This window comes from Salmo salar, unplaced genomic scaffold (assembly GCF_905237065.1).
Source record: "Salmo salar unplaced genomic scaffold, Ssal_v3.1, whole genome shotgun sequence".
Lineage (NCBI taxonomy): Eukaryota > Metazoa > Chordata > Actinopteri > Salmoniformes > Salmonidae > Salmo > Salmo salar.
This window is the reverse complement of record NW_025548918.1, coordinates 49,829-64,454: the sequence shown is the minus strand read 5'-3', so window position 1 is coordinate 64,454 and position 14,626 is coordinate 49,829. Positions and strand designations below refer to the sequence as shown.

The 14,626-nt window shown below is 43.3% G+C and overlaps 36 non-coding genes and 2 pseudogenes across 36 annotated transcripts; all 38 read left to right on the top strand.

The window, feature by feature from the left end:
* Nucleotides 1–397: 397 nt before the first annotated feature.
* Nucleotides 398–516, top strand: LOC123733668 (5S ribosomal RNA). The gene has a single exon (XR_006764033.1). It is a non-coding gene; the product is annotated as a 5S ribosomal RNA (ribosomal RNA).
* A 138-nt stretch (nucleotides 517–654) lies between these two features.
* LOC123733667 (5S ribosomal RNA) lies at nucleotides 655–773 on the top strand. Its single transcript, XR_006764032.1, has one exon. It is a non-coding gene; the product is annotated as a 5S ribosomal RNA (ribosomal RNA).
* A 409-nt stretch (nucleotides 774–1,182) lies between these two features.
* On the top strand, nucleotides 1,183–1,301 carry LOC123733666 (5S ribosomal RNA). Its single transcript, XR_006764031.1, has one exon. It is a non-coding gene; the product is annotated as a 5S ribosomal RNA (ribosomal RNA).
* A 139-nt stretch (nucleotides 1,302–1,440) lies between these two features.
* LOC123733665 (5S ribosomal RNA) lies at nucleotides 1,441–1,559 on the top strand. The gene has a single exon (XR_006764030.1). It is a non-coding gene; the product is annotated as a 5S ribosomal RNA (ribosomal RNA).
* Nucleotides 1,560–1,968: 409 nt separating this feature from the next.
* LOC123733664 (5S ribosomal RNA) lies at nucleotides 1,969–2,087 on the top strand. Its single transcript, XR_006764029.1, has one exon. It is a non-coding gene; the product is annotated as a 5S ribosomal RNA (ribosomal RNA).
* Nucleotides 2,088–2,497: 410 nt separating this feature from the next.
* Nucleotides 2,498–2,616, top strand: LOC123733663 (5S ribosomal RNA). The gene has a single exon (XR_006764028.1). It is a non-coding gene; the product is annotated as a 5S ribosomal RNA (ribosomal RNA).
* A 407-nt stretch (nucleotides 2,617–3,023) lies between these two features.
* Nucleotides 3,024–3,143, top strand: LOC123733629 (5S ribosomal RNA). The gene has a single exon (XR_006764006.1). It is a non-coding gene; the product is annotated as a 5S ribosomal RNA (ribosomal RNA).
* A 410-nt stretch (nucleotides 3,144–3,553) lies between these two features.
* LOC123733662 (5S ribosomal RNA) lies at nucleotides 3,554–3,672 on the top strand. The gene has a single exon (XR_006764027.1). It is a non-coding gene; the product is annotated as a 5S ribosomal RNA (ribosomal RNA).
* A 409-nt stretch (nucleotides 3,673–4,081) lies between these two features.
* LOC123733661 (5S ribosomal RNA) lies at nucleotides 4,082–4,200 on the top strand. The gene has a single exon (XR_006764026.1). It is a non-coding gene; the product is annotated as a 5S ribosomal RNA (ribosomal RNA).
* A 139-nt stretch (nucleotides 4,201–4,339) lies between these two features.
* On the top strand, nucleotides 4,340–4,458 carry LOC123733660 (5S ribosomal RNA). The gene has a single exon (XR_006764025.1). It is a non-coding gene; the product is annotated as a 5S ribosomal RNA (ribosomal RNA).
* Nucleotides 4,459–4,868: 410 nt separating this feature from the next.
* Nucleotides 4,869–4,987, top strand: LOC123733654 (5S ribosomal RNA). Its single transcript, XR_006764023.1, has one exon. It is a non-coding gene; the product is annotated as a 5S ribosomal RNA (ribosomal RNA).
* Nucleotides 4,988–5,397: 410 nt separating this feature from the next.
* On the top strand, nucleotides 5,398–5,516 carry LOC123733643 (5S ribosomal RNA). Its single transcript, XR_006764020.1, has one exon. It is a non-coding gene; the product is annotated as a 5S ribosomal RNA (ribosomal RNA).
* Nucleotides 5,517–5,925: 409 nt separating this feature from the next.
* On the top strand, nucleotides 5,926–6,045 carry LOC123733590 (5S ribosomal RNA). Its single transcript, XR_006763967.1, has one exon. It is a non-coding gene; the product is annotated as a 5S ribosomal RNA (ribosomal RNA).
* Nucleotides 6,046–6,454: 409 nt separating this feature from the next.
* LOC123733632 (5S ribosomal RNA) lies at nucleotides 6,455–6,573 on the top strand. The gene has a single exon (XR_006764009.1). It is a non-coding gene; the product is annotated as a 5S ribosomal RNA (ribosomal RNA).
* A 409-nt stretch (nucleotides 6,574–6,982) lies between these two features.
* LOC123733621 (5S ribosomal RNA) lies at nucleotides 6,983–7,101 on the top strand. Its single transcript, XR_006763998.1, has one exon. It is a non-coding gene; the product is annotated as a 5S ribosomal RNA (ribosomal RNA).
* Nucleotides 7,102–7,240: 139 nt separating this feature from the next.
* LOC123733610 (5S ribosomal RNA) lies at nucleotides 7,241–7,359 on the top strand. Its single transcript, XR_006763987.1, has one exon. It is a non-coding gene; the product is annotated as a 5S ribosomal RNA (ribosomal RNA).
* A 139-nt stretch (nucleotides 7,360–7,498) lies between these two features.
* Nucleotides 7,499–7,617, top strand: LOC123733599 (5S ribosomal RNA). Its single transcript, XR_006763976.1, has one exon. It is a non-coding gene; the product is annotated as a 5S ribosomal RNA (ribosomal RNA).
* A 409-nt stretch (nucleotides 7,618–8,026) lies between these two features.
* On the top strand, nucleotides 8,027–8,145 carry LOC123733588 (5S ribosomal RNA). Its single transcript, XR_006763965.1, has one exon. It is a non-coding gene; the product is annotated as a 5S ribosomal RNA (ribosomal RNA).
* A 139-nt stretch (nucleotides 8,146–8,284) lies between these two features.
* Nucleotides 8,285–8,403, top strand: LOC123733577 (5S ribosomal RNA). The gene has a single exon (XR_006763954.1). It is a non-coding gene; the product is annotated as a 5S ribosomal RNA (ribosomal RNA).
* Nucleotides 8,404–8,543: 140 nt separating this feature from the next.
* Nucleotides 8,544–8,662, top strand: LOC123733589 (5S ribosomal RNA). The gene has a single exon (XR_006763966.1). It is a non-coding gene; the product is annotated as a 5S ribosomal RNA (ribosomal RNA).
* Nucleotides 8,663–8,801: 139 nt separating this feature from the next.
* Nucleotides 8,802–8,920, top strand: LOC123733627 (5S ribosomal RNA). Its single transcript, XR_006764004.1, has one exon. It is a non-coding gene; the product is annotated as a 5S ribosomal RNA (ribosomal RNA).
* Nucleotides 8,921–9,329: 409 nt separating this feature from the next.
* Nucleotides 9,330–9,448, top strand: LOC123733633 (5S ribosomal RNA). Its single transcript, XR_006764010.1, has one exon. It is a non-coding gene; the product is annotated as a 5S ribosomal RNA (ribosomal RNA).
* Nucleotides 9,449–9,587: 139 nt separating this feature from the next.
* Nucleotides 9,588–9,705, top strand: LOC123733642 (5S ribosomal RNA). The gene has a single exon (XR_006764019.1). It is a non-coding gene; the product is annotated as a 5S ribosomal RNA (ribosomal RNA).
* A 409-nt stretch (nucleotides 9,706–10,114) lies between these two features.
* On the top strand, nucleotides 10,115–10,233 carry LOC123733587 (5S ribosomal RNA). Its single transcript, XR_006763964.1, has one exon. It is a non-coding gene; the product is annotated as a 5S ribosomal RNA (ribosomal RNA).
* A 139-nt stretch (nucleotides 10,234–10,372) lies between these two features.
* LOC123733566 (5S ribosomal RNA) lies at nucleotides 10,373–10,491 on the top strand. The gene has a single exon (XR_006763943.1). It is a non-coding gene; the product is annotated as a 5S ribosomal RNA (ribosomal RNA).
* A 139-nt stretch (nucleotides 10,492–10,630) lies between these two features.
* On the top strand, nucleotides 10,631–10,749 carry LOC123733670 (5S ribosomal RNA). The gene has a single exon (XR_006764035.1). It is a non-coding gene; the product is annotated as a 5S ribosomal RNA (ribosomal RNA).
* Nucleotides 10,750–10,889: 140 nt separating this feature from the next.
* Nucleotides 10,890–11,009, top strand: LOC123733646 (uncharacterized; annotated as a pseudogene).
* A 139-nt stretch (nucleotides 11,010–11,148) lies between these two features.
* On the top strand, nucleotides 11,149–11,267 carry LOC123733631 (5S ribosomal RNA). The gene has a single exon (XR_006764008.1). It is a non-coding gene; the product is annotated as a 5S ribosomal RNA (ribosomal RNA).
* A 139-nt stretch (nucleotides 11,268–11,406) lies between these two features.
* On the top strand, nucleotides 11,407–11,517 carry LOC123733650 (uncharacterized; annotated as a pseudogene).
* A 139-nt stretch (nucleotides 11,518–11,656) lies between these two features.
* Nucleotides 11,657–11,775, top strand: LOC123733555 (5S ribosomal RNA). Its single transcript, XR_006763932.1, has one exon. It is a non-coding gene; the product is annotated as a 5S ribosomal RNA (ribosomal RNA).
* A 142-nt stretch (nucleotides 11,776–11,917) lies between these two features.
* LOC123733636 (5S ribosomal RNA) lies at nucleotides 11,918–12,037 on the top strand. Its single transcript, XR_006764013.1, has one exon. It is a non-coding gene; the product is annotated as a 5S ribosomal RNA (ribosomal RNA).
* Nucleotides 12,038–12,177: 140 nt separating this feature from the next.
* Nucleotides 12,178–12,296, top strand: LOC123733574 (5S ribosomal RNA). The gene has a single exon (XR_006763951.1). It is a non-coding gene; the product is annotated as a 5S ribosomal RNA (ribosomal RNA).
* A 139-nt stretch (nucleotides 12,297–12,435) lies between these two features.
* On the top strand, nucleotides 12,436–12,554 carry LOC123733542 (5S ribosomal RNA). Its single transcript, XR_006763920.1, has one exon. It is a non-coding gene; the product is annotated as a 5S ribosomal RNA (ribosomal RNA).
* Nucleotides 12,555–12,963: 409 nt separating this feature from the next.
* Nucleotides 12,964–13,082, top strand: LOC123733531 (5S ribosomal RNA). Its single transcript, XR_006763909.1, has one exon. It is a non-coding gene; the product is annotated as a 5S ribosomal RNA (ribosomal RNA).
* Nucleotides 13,083–13,221: 139 nt separating this feature from the next.
* Nucleotides 13,222–13,340, top strand: LOC123733617 (5S ribosomal RNA). The gene has a single exon (XR_006763994.1). It is a non-coding gene; the product is annotated as a 5S ribosomal RNA (ribosomal RNA).
* A 139-nt stretch (nucleotides 13,341–13,479) lies between these two features.
* On the top strand, nucleotides 13,480–13,598 carry LOC123733520 (5S ribosomal RNA). Its single transcript, XR_006763898.1, has one exon. It is a non-coding gene; the product is annotated as a 5S ribosomal RNA (ribosomal RNA).
* Nucleotides 13,599–13,989: 391 nt separating this feature from the next.
* LOC123733509 (5S ribosomal RNA) lies at nucleotides 13,990–14,108 on the top strand. The gene has a single exon (XR_006763887.1). It is a non-coding gene; the product is annotated as a 5S ribosomal RNA (ribosomal RNA).
* Nucleotides 14,109–14,247: 139 nt separating this feature from the next.
* Nucleotides 14,248–14,366, top strand: LOC123733586 (5S ribosomal RNA). Its single transcript, XR_006763963.1, has one exon. It is a non-coding gene; the product is annotated as a 5S ribosomal RNA (ribosomal RNA).
* Nucleotides 14,367–14,626: the final 260 nt, after the last annotated feature.

Sequence of the window (14,626 nt, the reverse complement as noted above, 5' to 3'; positions counted from 1 at the left end):
GGGTGTGCCCCTGCACTATTTCATCAGCAACACTGCCTTGTAGTAAGCATTTAATGATGAATTGACTAAATGCAGCTTCCTGCCTTTTTAATAGGATCAAATTTCCTTGTGTTTTCAATTAGCATCTGCCTTGTATTTATAAGACAAACAAGAATATTGTTGCTGAATGCAGCTTGTGTGTGCTTTGTGCTCCTTTGCCCTGTTCAAATGATGAAAGGAAATAAAGTTTGTATTTTATCCAACTACCTGTGCTAAAAAGTGATGGGAACAGTGTTTGTAATTTCTTCTACTTTTTCAGTGACACAAAGTTCAAGCTGCTTATCTAATTGGTGAAAATGCAATGTCTGTTTATCACACTCACTTTGACTATATATGTTGTAGCAAGAGATTGTTTCTCGCTTACGGCCATACCAGCCTGGGTACGCCCGATCTCGTCTGATCTCGGAAGCTAAGCAGGGTCGGGCCTGGTTAGTACTTGGATGGGAGACCGCCTGGGAATACCAGGTGCTGTAAGCATTTTGTCCACGAGGGTGTGCTCTTGCACTATTTCATCAGCAACACTGCCTTGTATTAAGCATTTAATGATGAATTGACTAAATGTCTGTTTTATCAGACTCACTTTGACTATATATTTGTAGCAAGAGATTGTTTCTCGCTTACGGCCATACCAGCCTGGGTACGCCCGATCTCGTCTGATCTCGGAAGCTAAGCAGGGTCGGGCCTGGTTAGTACTTGGATGGGAGACCGCCTGGGAATACCAGGTGCTGTAAGCATTTTGTCCACGAGGGTGTGCCCCTGCACTATTTCATCAGCAACACTGCCTTGTAGTAAGCATTTAATGATGAATTGACTAAATGCAGCTTCCTGCCTTTTTAATAGGATCAAATTTCCTTGTGTTTTCAATTAGCATCTGCCTTGTATTTATAAGACAAACAAGAATATTGTTGCTGAATGCAGCTTGTGTGTGCTTTGTGCTCCTTTGCCCTGTTCAAATGATGAAAGGAAATAAAGTTTGTATTTTATCCAACTACCTGTGCTAAAAAGTGATGGGAACAGTGTTTGTAATTTCTTCTACTTTTTCAGTGACACAAAGTTCAAGCTGCTTATCTAATTGGTGAAAATGCAATGTCTGTTTATCACACTCACTTTGACTATATATGTTGTAGCAAGAGATTGTTTCTCGCTTACGGCCATACCAGCCTGGGTACGCCCGATCTCGTCTGATCTCGGAAGCTAAGCAGGGTCGGGCCTGGTTAGTACTTGGATGGGAGACCGCCTGGGAATACCAGGTGCTGTAAGCATTTTGTCCACGAGGGTGTGCTCTTGCACTATTTCATCAGCAACACTGCCTTGTATTAAGCATTTAATGATGAATTGACTAAATGTCTGTTTTATCAGACTCACTTTGACTATATATGTTGTAGCAAGAGATTGTTTCTCGCTTACGGCCATACCAGCCTGGGTACGCCCGATCTCGTCTGATCTCGGAAGCTAAGCAGGGTCGGGCCTGGTTAGTACTTGGATGGGAGACCGCCTGGGAATACCAGGTGCTGTAAGCATTTTGTCCACGAGGGTGTGCCCCTGCACTATTTCATCAGCAACACTGCCTTGTAGTAAGCATTTAATGATGAATTGACTAAATGCAGCTTCCTGCCTTTTTAATAGGATCAAATTTCCTTGTGTTTTCAATTAGCATCTGCCTTGTATTTATAAGACAAACAAGAATATTGTTGCTGAATGCAGCTTGTGTGTGCTTTGTGCTCCTTTGCCCTGTTCAAATGATGAAAGGAAATAAAGTTTGTATTTTATCCAACTACCTGTGCTAAAAAGTGATGGGAACAGTGTTTGTAATTTCTTCTACTTTTTCAGTGACACAAAGTTCAAGCTGCTTATCTAATTGGTGAAAATGCAATGTCTGTTTATCACACTCACTTTGACTATATATGTTGTAGCAAGAGATTGTTTCTCGCTTACGGCCATACCAGCCTGGGTACGCCCGATCTCGTCTGATCTCGGAAGCTAAGCAGGGTCGGGCCTGGTTAGTACTTGGATGGGAGACCGCCTGGGAATACCAGGTGCTGTAAGCATTTTGTCCACGAGGGTGTGCCCTTGCACTATTTCATCAGCAACACTGCCTTGTATTAAGCATTTAATGATGAATTGACTAAATGCAGCTTCCTGCCTTTTTAATAGGATCAAATTTCCTTGTGTTTTCAATTAGCATCTGCCTTGTATTTATAAGACAAACAAGAATATTGTTGCTGAATGCAGCTTGTGTGTGCTTTGTGCTCCTTTGCCCTGTTCAAATGATGAAAGGAAATAAAGTTTGTATTTTATCCAACTACCTGTGCTAAAAGTGATGGGAACAGTGTTTGTAATGTTCTTCTACTTTTTCAGTGACACAAAGTTCAAGCTGCTTATCTAATTGATGAAAATGCAATGTCTGTTTTATCACACTCACTTTGACTATATATGTTGTAGCAAGAGATTGTTTCTCGCTTACGGCCATACCAGCCTGGGTACGCCCGATCTCGTCTGATCTCGGAAGCTAAGCAGGGTCGGGCCTGGTTAGTACTTGGATGGGAGACCGCCTGGGAATACCAGGTGCTGTAAGCATTTTGTCCACGAGGTGTGCCCCTGCACTATTTCATCAGCAACACTGCCTTGTAGTAAGCATTTAATGATGAATTGACTAAATGCAGCTTCCTGCCTTTTAATAGGATCAAATTTCCTTGTGTTTTCAATTAGCATCTGCCTTGTATTTATAAGACAAACAAGAATATTGTTGCTGAATGCAGCTTGTGTGTGCTTTGTGCTCCTTTGCCCTGTTCAAATGATGAAAGGAAATAAAGTTTGTATTTTATCCAACTACCTGTGCTAAAAAGTGATGGGAACAGTGTTTGTAATTTCTTCTACTTTTTCAGTGACACAAAGTTCAAGCTGCTTATCTAATTGGTGAAAATGCAATGTCTGTTTATCACACTCACTTTGACTATATATGTTGTAGCAAGAGATTGTTTCTCGCTTACGGCCATACCAGCCTGGAGTACGCCCGATCTCGTCTGATCTCGGAAGCTAAGCAGGGTCAGGCCTGGTTAGTACTTGGATGGGAGACCGCCTGGGAATACCAGGTGCTGTAAGCATTTTGTCCACGAGGGTGTGCTCCTGCACTATTTCATCAGCAACACTGCCTTGTAGTAAGCATTTAATGATGAATTGACTAAATGCAGCTTCCTGCCTTTTTAATAGGATCAAATTTCCTTGTGTTTTCAATTAGCATCTGCCTTGTATTTATAAGACAAACAAGAATATTGTTGCTGAATGCAGCTTGTGTGTGCTTTGTGCTCCTTTGCCCTGTTCAAATGATGAAAGGAAATAAAGTTTGTATTTTATCCAACTACCTGTGGTAAAAAGTGATGGGAACAGTGTTTGTAATTTCTTCTACTTTTTCAGTGACACAAAGTTCAAGCTGCTTATCTAATTGGTGAAAATGCAATGTCTGTTTTATCAGACTCACTTTGACTATATATGTTGTAGCAAGAGATTGTTTCTCGCTTACGGCCATACCAGCCTGGGTACGCCCGATCTCGTCTGATCTCGGAAGCTAAGCAGGGTCGGGCCTGGTTAGTACTTGGATGGGAGACCGCCTGGGAATACCAGGTGCTGTAAGCATTTTGTCCACGAGGGTGTGCCCCTGCACTATTTCATCAGCAACACTGCCTTGTAGTAAGCATTTAATGATGAATTGACTAAATGCAGCTTCCTGCCTTTTTAATAGGATCAAATTTCCTTGTGTTTTCAATTAGCATCTGCCTTGTATTTATAAGACAAACAAGAATATTGTTGCTGAATGCAGCTTGTGTGTGCTTTGTGCTCCTTTGCCCTGTTCAAATGATGAAAGGAAATAAAGTTTGTATTTTATCCAACTACCTGTGCTAAAAAGTGATGGGAACAGTGTTTGTAATTTCTTCTACTTTTTCAGTGACACAAAGTTCAAGCTGCTTATCTAATTGGTGAAAATGCAATGTCTGTTTATCACACTCACTTTGACTATATATGTTGTAGCAAGAGATTGTTTCTCGCTTACGGCCATACCAGCCTGGGTACGCCCGATCTCGTCTGATCTCGGAAGCTAAGCAGGGTCGGGCCTGGTTAGTACTTGGATGGGAGACCGCCTGGGAATACCAGGTGCTGTAAGCATTTTGTCCACGAGGGTGTGCTCTTGCACTATTTCATCAGCAACACTGCCTTGTATTAAGCATTTAATGATGAATTGACTAAATGTCTGTTTTATCAGACTCACTTTGACTATATATGTTGTAGCAAGAGATTGTTTCTCGCTTACGGCCATACCAGCCTGGGTACGCCCGATCTCGTCTGATCTCGGAAGCTAAGCAGGGTCGGGCCTGGTTAGTACTTGGATGGGAGACCGCCTGGGAATACCAGGTGCTGTAAGCATTTTGTCCACGAGGGTGTGCCCCTTGCACTATTTCATCAGCAACACTGCCTTGTAGTAAGCATTTAATGATGAATTGACTAAATGCAGCTTCCTGCCTTTTTAATAGGATCAAATTTCCTTGTGTTTTCAATTAGCATCTGCCTTGTATTTATAAGACAAACAAGAATATTGTTGCTGAATGCAGCTTGTGTGTGCTTTGTGCTCCTTTGCCCTGTTCAAATGATGAAAGGAAATAAAGTTTGTATTTTATCCAACTACCTGTGCTAAAAAGTGATGGGAACAGTGTTTGTAATTTCTTCTACTTTTTCAGTGACACAAAGTTCAAGCTGCTTATCTAATTGGTGAAAATGCAATGTCTGTTTATCACACTCACTTTGACTATATATGTTGTAGCAAGAGATTGTTTCTCGCTTACGGCCATACCAGCCTGGGTACGCCCGATCTCGTCTGATCTCGGAAGCTAAGCAGGGTCGGGCCTGGTTAGTACTTGGATGGGAGACCGCCTGGGAATACCAGGTGCTGTAAGCATTTTGTCCACGAGGGTGTGCTCTTGCACTATTTCATCAGCAACACTGCCTTGTATTAAGCATTTAATGATGAATTGACTAAATGTCTGCTTTTATCAGACTCACTTTGACTATATATTTTCGTAGCAACTGACTTGTATTTCGCTAAGGCCAAACCAGACTGGTGTACGCCCGATCTCGTCTGATCTCGGAAGCTAAGCAGGCTTTGGCCTGGTTAGTACTTGGATGGGAAACAAAGCCTGGGAATTACCAAGTGCTGTAAGCATATTGTGCACGAGGCGTGCTCTTGCACTATTTCTACTTCAGCAACACTGCCTTGTAAAGTTAAGGCTATTTAATGATGAATTGACTAAATGTCTGTTTTATCAGACTCACTTTGACTATATATGTTGTAGCAAGAGATTGTTTCTCGCTTACGGCCATACCAGCCTGGGTACGCCCGATCTCGTCTGATCTCGGAAGCTAAGCAGGGTCGGGCCTGGTTAGTACTTGGATGGGAGACCGCCTGGGAATACCAGGTGCTGTAAGCATTTTGTCCACGAGGGTGTGCTCTTGCACTATTTCATCAGCAACACTGCCTTGTAGTAAGCATTTAATGATGAATTGACTAAATGCAGCTTCCTGCCTTTTTAATAGGATCAAATTTCCTTGTGTTTTCAATTAGCATCTGCCTTGTATTTATAAGACAAACAAGAATATTGTTGCTGAATGCAGCTTGTGTGTGCTTTGTGCTCCTTTGCCCTGTTCAAATGATGAAAGGAAATAAAGTTTGTATTTTATCCAACTACCTGTGCTAAAAAGTGATGGGAACAGTGTTTGTAATTTCTTCTACTTTTTCAGTGACACAAAGTTCAAGCTGCTTATCTAATTGGTGAAAATGCAATGTCTGTTTATCACACTCACTTTGACTATATATGTTGTAGCAAGAGATTGTTTCTCGCTTACGGCCATACCAGCCTGGAGTACGCCCGATCTCGTCTGATCTCGGAAGCTAAGCAGGGTCGGGCCTGGTTAGTACTTGGATGGGAGACCGCCTGGGAATACCAGGTGCTGTAAGCATTTTGTCCACGAGGGTGTGCTCTTGCACTATTTCATCAGCAACACTGCCTTGTATTAAGCATTTAATGATGAATTGACTAAATGCAGCTTCCTGCCTTTTTAATAGGATCAAATTTCCTTGTGTTTTCAATTAGCATCTGCCTTGTATTTATAAGACAAACAAGAATATTGTTGCTGAATGCAGCTTGTGTGTGCTTTGTGCTCCTTTGCCCTGTTCAAATGATGAAAGGAAATAAAGTTTGTATTTTATCCAACTACCTGTGCTAAAAAGTGATGGGAACAGTGTTTGTAATTTCTTCTACTTTTTCAGTGACACAAAGTTCAAGCTGCTTATCTAATTGGTGAAAATGCAATGTCTGTTTATCACACTCACTTTGACTATATATGTTGTAGCAAGAGATTGTTTCTCGCTTACGGCCATACCAGCCTGGGTACGCCCGATCTCGTCTGATCTCGGAAGCTAAGCAGGGTCGGGCCTGGTTAGTACTTGGATGGGAGACCGCCTGGGAATACCAGGTGCTGTAAGCATTTTGTCCACGAGGGTGTGCTCTTGCACTATTTCATCAGCAACACTGCCTTGTATTAAGCATTTAATGATGAATTGACTAAATGCAGCTTCCTGCCTTTTTAATAGGATCAAATTTCCTTGTGTTTTCAATTACATCTGCCTTGTATTTATAAGACAAACAAGAATATTGTTGCTGAATGCAGCTTGTGTGTGCTTTGTGCTCCTTTGCCCTGTTCAAATGATGAAAGGAAATAAAGTTTGTATTTTATCCAACTACCTGTGCTAAAAGTGATGGGAACAGTGTTTGTAATTTCTTCTACTTTTTCAGTGACACAAAGTTCAAGCTGCTTATCTAATTGGTGAAAATGCAAATGTCTGTTTTATCACACTCACTTTGACTATATATGTTGTAGCAAGAGATTGTTTCTCGCTTACGGCCATACCAGCCTGGGTACGCCCGATCTCGTCTGATCTCGGAAGCTAAGCAGGGTCGGGCCTGGTTAGTACTTGGATGGGAGACCGCCTGGGAATACCAGGTGCTGTAAGCATTTTGTCCACGAGGGTGTGCTCTTGCACTATTTCATCAGCAACACTGCCTTGTATTAAGCATTTAATGATGAATTGACTAAATGTCTGTTTTATCAGACTCACTTTGACTATATATGTTGTAGCAAGAGATTGTTTCTCGCTTACGGCCATACCAGCCTGGGTACGCCCGATCTCGTCTGATCTCGGAAGCTAAGCAGGGTCGGGCCTGGTTAGTACTTGGATGGGAGACCGCCTGGGAATACCAGGTGCTGTAAGCATTTTGTCCACGAGGGTGTGCTCTTGCACTATTTCATCAGCAACACTGCCTTGTATTAAGCATTTAATGATGAATTGACTAAATGTCTTTTTTATCAGACTCACTTTGACTATATATGTTGTAGCAAGAGATTGTTTCTCGCTTACGGCCATACCAGCCTGGGTACGCCCGATCTCGTCTGATCTCGGAAGCTAAGCAGGGTCGGGCCTGGTTAGTACTTGGATGGGAGACCGCCTGGGAATACCAGGTGCTGTAAGCATTTTGTCCACGAGGGTGTGCTCCTGCACTATTTCATCAGCAACACTGCCTTGTAGTAAGCATTTAATGATGAATTGACTAAATGCAGCTTCCTGCCTTTTTAATAGGATCAAATTTCCTTGTGTTTTCAATTAGCATCTGCCTTGTATTTATAAGACAAACAAGAATATTGTTGCTGAATGCAGCTTGTGTGTGCTTTGTGCTCCTTTGCCCTGTTCAAATGATGAAAGGAAATAAAGTTTGTATTTTATCCAACTACCTGTGCTAAAAAGTGATGGGAACAGTGTTTGTAATTTCTTCTACTTTTTCAGTGACACAAAGTTCAAGCTGCTTATCTAATTGGTGAAAATGCAATGTCTGTTTATCACACTCACTTTGACTATATATGTTGTAGCAAGAGATTGTTTCTCGCTTACGGCCATACCAGCCTGGGTACGCCCGATCTCGTCTGATCTCGGAAGCTAAGCAGGGTCGGGCCTGGTTAGTACTTGGATGGGAGACCGCCTGGGAATACCAGGTGCTGTAAGCATTTTGTCCACGAGGGTGTGCTCTTGCACTATTTCATCAGCAACACTGCCTTGTATTAAGCATTTAATGATGAATTGACTAAATGTCTGTTTTATCAGACTCACTTTGACTATATATGTTGTAGCAAGAGATTGTTTCTCGCTTACGGCCATACCAGCCTGGGTACGCCCGATCTCGTCTGATCTCGGAAGCTAAGCAGGGTCGGGCCTGGTTAGTACTTGGATGGGAGACCGCCTGGGAATACCAGGTGCTGTAAGCATTTTGTCCACGAGGGTGTGCTCTTGCACTATTTCATCAGCAACACTGCCTTGTAGTAAGCATTTAATGATGAATTGACTAAATGTCTGTTTTATCAGACTCACTTTGACTATATATGTTGTAGCCAAGAGATTGTTTCTCGCTTACGGCCATATCAGCCTGGGTACGCCCGATCTCGTCTGATCTCGGAAGCTAAGCAGGGTCGGGCCTGGTTAGTACTTGGATGGGAGACCGCCTGGGAATACCAGGTGCTGTAAGCATTTTGTCCACGAGGGTGTGCTCTTGCACTATTTCATCAGCAACACTGCCTTGTATTAAGCATTTAATGATGAATTGACTAAATGTCTGTTTTATCAGACTCACTTTGACTATATATGTTGTAGCAAGAGATTGTTTCTCGCTTACGGCCATATCAGCCTGGGTACGCCCGATCTCGTCTGATCTTGGAAGCTAAGCAGGGTCGGGCCTGGTTAGTACTTGGATGGGAGACCGCCTGGGAATACCAGGTGCTGTAAGCATTTTGTCCACGAGGGTGTGCTCCTGCACTATTTCATCAGCAACACTGCCTTGTAGTAAGCATTTAATGATGAATTGACTAAATGCAGCTTCCTGCCTTTTTAATAGGATCAAATTTCCTTGTGTTTTCAATTAGCATCTGCCTTGTATTTATAAGACAAACAAGAATATTGTTGCTGAATGCAGCTTGTGTGTGCTTTGTGCTCCTTTGCCCTGTTCAAATGATGAAAGGAAATAAAGTTTGTATTTTATCCAACTACCTGTGCTAAAAAGTGATGGGAACAGTGTTTGTAATTTCTTCTACTTTTTCAGTGACACAAAGTTCAAGCTGCTTATCTAATTGGTGAAAATGCAATGTCTGTTTATCACACTCACTTTGACTATATATGTTGTAGCAAGAGATTGTTTCTCGCTTACGGCCATACCAGCCTGGGTACGCCCGATCTCGTCTGATCTTGGAAGCTAAGCAGGATCGGGCCTTGTTAGTACTTGGATGGGAGACCGCCTGGGAATACCAGGTGCTGTAAGCATTTTGTCCACGAGGGTGTGCTCTTGCACTATTTCATCAGCAACACTGCCTTGTATTAAGCATTTAATGATGAATTGACTAAATGTCTGTTTTATCAGACTCACTTTGACTATATATGTTGTAGCAAGAGATTGTTTCTCGCTTACGGCCATATCAGCCTGGGTCGCCCGATCTCGTCTGATCTCGGAAGCTAAGCAGGGTCGGGCCTGGTTAGTACTTGGATGGGAGACCGCCTGGGAATACCAGGTGCTGTAAGCATTTTGTCCACGAGGGTGTGCTCCTGCACTATTTCATCAGCAACACTGCCTTGTAGTAAGCATTTAATGATGAATTGACTAAATGCAGCTTCCTGCCTTTTTAATAGGATCAAATTTCCTTGTGTTTTCAATTAGCATCTGCCTTGTATTTATAAGACAAACAAGAATATTGTTGCTGAATGCAGCTTGTGTGTGCTTTATGCTCCTTTGCCCTGTTCAAATGATGAAAGGAAATAAAGTTTGTATTTTATCCAACTACCTGTGCTAAAAAGTGATGGGAACAGTGTTTATAATTTCTTCTACTTTTTCAGTGACACAAAGTTCAAGCTGCTTATCTAATTGGTGAAAATGCAATGTCTGTTTATCACACTCACTTTGACTATATATGTTGTAGCAAGAGATTGTTTCTCGCTTACGGCCATATCAGCCTGGGTACGCCCGATCTCGTCTGATCTCGGAAGCTAAGCAGGGTCGGGCCTGGTTAGTACTTGGATGGGAGACCGCCTGGGAATACCAGGTGCTGTAAGCATTTTGTCCACGAGGGTGTGCTCTTGCACTATTTCATCAGCAACACTGCCTTGTATTAAGCATTTAATGATGAATTGACTAAATGTCTGTTTTATCAGACTCACTTTGACTATATATGTTGTAGCAAGAGATTGTTTCTCGCTTACGGCCATACCAGCCTGGGTACGCCCGATCTCGTCTGATCTCGGAAGCTAAGCAGGGTCGGGCCTGGTTAGTACTTGGATGGGAGACCGCCTGGGAATACCAGGTGCTGTAAGCATTTTGTCCACGAGGGTGTGCTCTTGCACTATTTCATCAGCAACACTGCCTTGTAGTAAGCATTTAATGATGAATTGACTAAATGTCTGTTTTATCAGACTCACTTTGACTATATATGTTGTAGCAAGAGATTGTTTCTCGCTTACGGCCATACCAGCCTGGCTACGCCCGATCTCGTCTGATCTCGGAAGCTAAGCAGGGTCGGGCCTGGTTAGTACTTGGATGGGAGACCGCCTGGGAATACCAGGTGCTGTAAGCATTTTGTCCACGAGGGTGTGCTCTTGCACTATTTCATCAGCAACACTGCCTTGTAGTAAGCATTTAATGATGAATTGACTAAATCTCTGTTTTATCAGACTCACTTTGACTATATATGTTGTAGCCAAGAGATTGTTTCTCGCTTACGGCCATATCAGCCTGGTGTACGCCCGATCTCGTCTGATCTCGGAAGCTAAGCAGGGTCGGGCCTGGTTAGTACTTTGATGGGAGACCGCCTGGGTATACCAGGTGCTGTAAGCATTTTGTCCACGAGGGTGTGCTCTTGCACTATTTCATCAGCAACACTGCCTTCTAGTAAGCATTTAATGATGAATTGACTGAATGTCTGTTTTATCAGACTCACTTTGACTATATATGTTGTAGCAAGAGATTGTTTCTCCCTTACGGCCATACCAGCCTGGGTACGCCCGATCTCGTCTGATCTCGGAAGCTAAGCAGGGTCGGGCCTGGTTAGTACTTGGATGGGAGACCGCCTGGGAATACCAGGTGCAGTAAGCATTTTGTCCACGAGGGTGTGCTCTTGCACTATTTCATCAGCAACACTGCCTTGTAGTAAGCATTTAATGATGAATTGACTAAATGTCTGTTTTATCAGACTCACTTTGACTATATATGTTGTAGCAAGAGATTGTTTCTCGCTTACGGCCATACCAGCCTGGGATCTCGTCTGATCTCGGAAGCTAAGCAGGGTCGGGCCTGGTTAGTACTTGGATGGGAGACCGCCTGGGAATACCAGGTGCTGTAAGCATTTTGTCCACGAGGGTGTGCTCTTGCACTATTTCATCAGCAACACTTCCTTGTAGTAAGCATTTAATGATGAATTGACTAAATGTCTGTTTTATCAGACTCACTTTGACTATATATGTTGTAGCAAGAGATTGTTTCTCGCTTACGGCCATACCAGCCTGGGTACGCCCGATCTCGTCTGATCTCGGAAGCTAAGCAGGGTCGGGCCTGGTTAGTACTTGGATGGGAGACCGCCTGGGAATACCAGGTGCTGTAAGCATTTTGTCCACGAGGGTGTGCTCTTGCACTATTTCATCAGCAACACTGCCTTGTAGTAAGCATTTAATGATGAATTGACTAAATCAGCTCTGTTTTATCAGACTCACTTTGACTATATATGTTGTAGCAAGAGATTGTTTCTCGCTTACGGCCATATCAGCCTGGTGTACGCCCGATCTCGTCTGATCTCGGAAGCTAAGCAGGGTCGGGCCTGGTTAGTACTTGGCTGGGAGACCGCCTGGGAATACCAGGTGCTGTAAGCATTTTGTCCACGAGGGTGTGCTCTTGCACTATTTCATCAGCAACACTGCCTTGTAGTAAGCGTTATAATGATGAATTGACTAAATGTCTGTTTTATCAGACTCATTTTGACTATATATGTTGTAGCAAGAGATTGTTTCTCGCTTACAGCCATACCAGCCTGGGTACGCCCGATCTCGTCTGATCTCGGAAGCTAAGCAGGGTCGGGCCTGGTTAGTACTTGGATGGGAGACCGCCTGGGAATACCAGGTGCTGTAAGCATTTTGTCCACGAGGGTGTGCTCTTGCACTATTTCATCAGCAACACTGCCTTGTATTAAGCATTTAATGATGAATTTACTAAATGTCTGTTTTATCAGACTCACTTTGACTATATATGTTGTAGCAAGAGATCGTTTCTCGCTTACGGCCATACCAGCCTGGGTACGCCCGATCTCGTCTGATCTCGGAAGCTAAGCAGGGTCGGGCCTGGTTAGTACTTGGATGGGAGACCGCCTGGGAATACCAGGTGCTGTAAGCATTTTGTCCACGAAGGTGTGCTCCTGCACTATTTCATCAGCAACACTGCCTTGTAGTAAGCATTTAATGATGAATTGACTAAATGCAGCTTCCTGCCTTTTTAATAGGATCAAATTTCCTTGTGTTTTCAATTAGCATCTGCCTTGTATTTATAAGACAAACAAGAATATTGTTGCTGAATGCAGCTTGTGTGTGCTTTGTGCTCCTTTGCCCTGTTCAAATGATGAAAGGAAATAAAGTTTGTATTTTATCCAACTACCTGTGCTAAAAAGTGATGGGAACAGTGTTTGTAATTTCTTCTACTTTTTCAGTGACACAAAGTTCAAGCTGCTTATCTAATTGGTGAAAATGCAATGTCTGTTTATCAGACTCACTTTGACTATATATGTTGTAGCAAGAGATTGTTTCTCGCTTACGGCCATACCAGCCTGGGTACGCCCGATCTCGTCTGATCTCGGAAGCTAAGCAGGGTCGGGCCTGGTTAGTACTTGGATGGGAGACCGCCTGGGAATACCAGGTGCTGTAAGCATTTTGTCCACGAGGGTGTGCTCTTGCACTATTTCATCAGCAACACTGCCTTGTAGTAAGCATTTAATGATGAATTGACTAAATGTCTGTTTTATCAGACTCACTTTGACTATATATGTTGTAGCAAGAGATTGTTTCTCGCTTACGGCCATATCAGCCTGGGTACGCCCGATCTCGTCTGATCTCGGAAGCTAAGCAGGGTCGGGCCTGGTTAGTACTTGGCTGGGAGACCGCCTGGGAATACCAGGTGCTGTAAGCATTTTGTCCACGAGGGTGTGCTCTTGCACTATTTCATCAGCAACACTGCCTTGTAGTAAGCGTTTAATGATGAATTGACTAAATGTCTGTTTTATCAGACTCACTTTGACTATATATGTTGTAGCAAGAGATTGTTTCTCGCTTACGGCCATACCAGCCTGGGTACGCCCGATCTCGTCTGATCTCGGAAGCTAAGCAGGGTCGGGCCTGGTTAGTACTTGGATGGGAGACCGCCTGGGAATACCAGGTGCTGTAAGCATTTTGTCCACGAGGGTGTGCTCTTGCACTATTTCATCAGCAACACTGCCTTGTAGTAAGCATTTAATGATGAATTGACTAAATGCACTTCCTGCTTTTATCAGACTCACTTTGACTATATATGTTGTAGCCAAGAGATTGTTTCTCGCTTACGGCCATATCAGCCAGGGTTCGTCTGATCTCGGAAGCTAAGCAGGGTCGCCTGGTTAGTACTTGGATGGGAGACCGCCTGGGAATACCAGTTGCTGTAAGCATTTTGTCCACGAGGGTGTGCTCTTGCACTATTTCATCAGCAACACTGCCTTGTAGTAAGCGTTTAATGATGAATTGACAAATGTCTGTTTTATCAGACTCACTTTGACTATATATGTTGTAGCAAGAGATTGTTTCTCGCTTACGGCCATACCAGCCTGGGTACGCCCGATCTCGTCTGATCTCGGAAGCTAAGCAGGGTCGGGCCTGGTTAGTACTTGGATGGGAGACCGCCTGGGAATACCAGGTGCTGTAAGCATTTTGTCCACGAGGGTGTGCTCTTGCACTATTTCATCAGCAACACTGCCTTGTATTAAGCATTTAATGATGAATTTACTAAATGTCTGTTTTATCAGACTCACTTTGACTATATATGTTGTAGCAAGAGATTGTTTCTCGCTTACGGCCATATCAGCCTGGGTACGCCCGATCTCGTCTGATCTCGGAAGCTAAGCAGGGTCGGGCCTGGTTAGTACTTGGATGGGAGACCGCCTGGGAATACCAGGTGCTGTAAGCATTTTGTCCACGAGGGTGTGCTCTTGCACTATTTCATCAGCAACACTGCCTTGTAGTAAGCATTTAATGATGAATTGACTAAATGCAGCTTCCTGCCTTTTTAATAGGATCAAATTTCCTTGTGTTTTCAATTAGCATCTGCCTTGTATTTATAAGACAAACAAGAATATTGTTGCTGAATGCAGCTTGTGTGTGCTTTGTGCTCCTTTGCCCTGTTCAAATGATGAAAGGAAATAAAGTTTGTATTTTATCCAACTACCT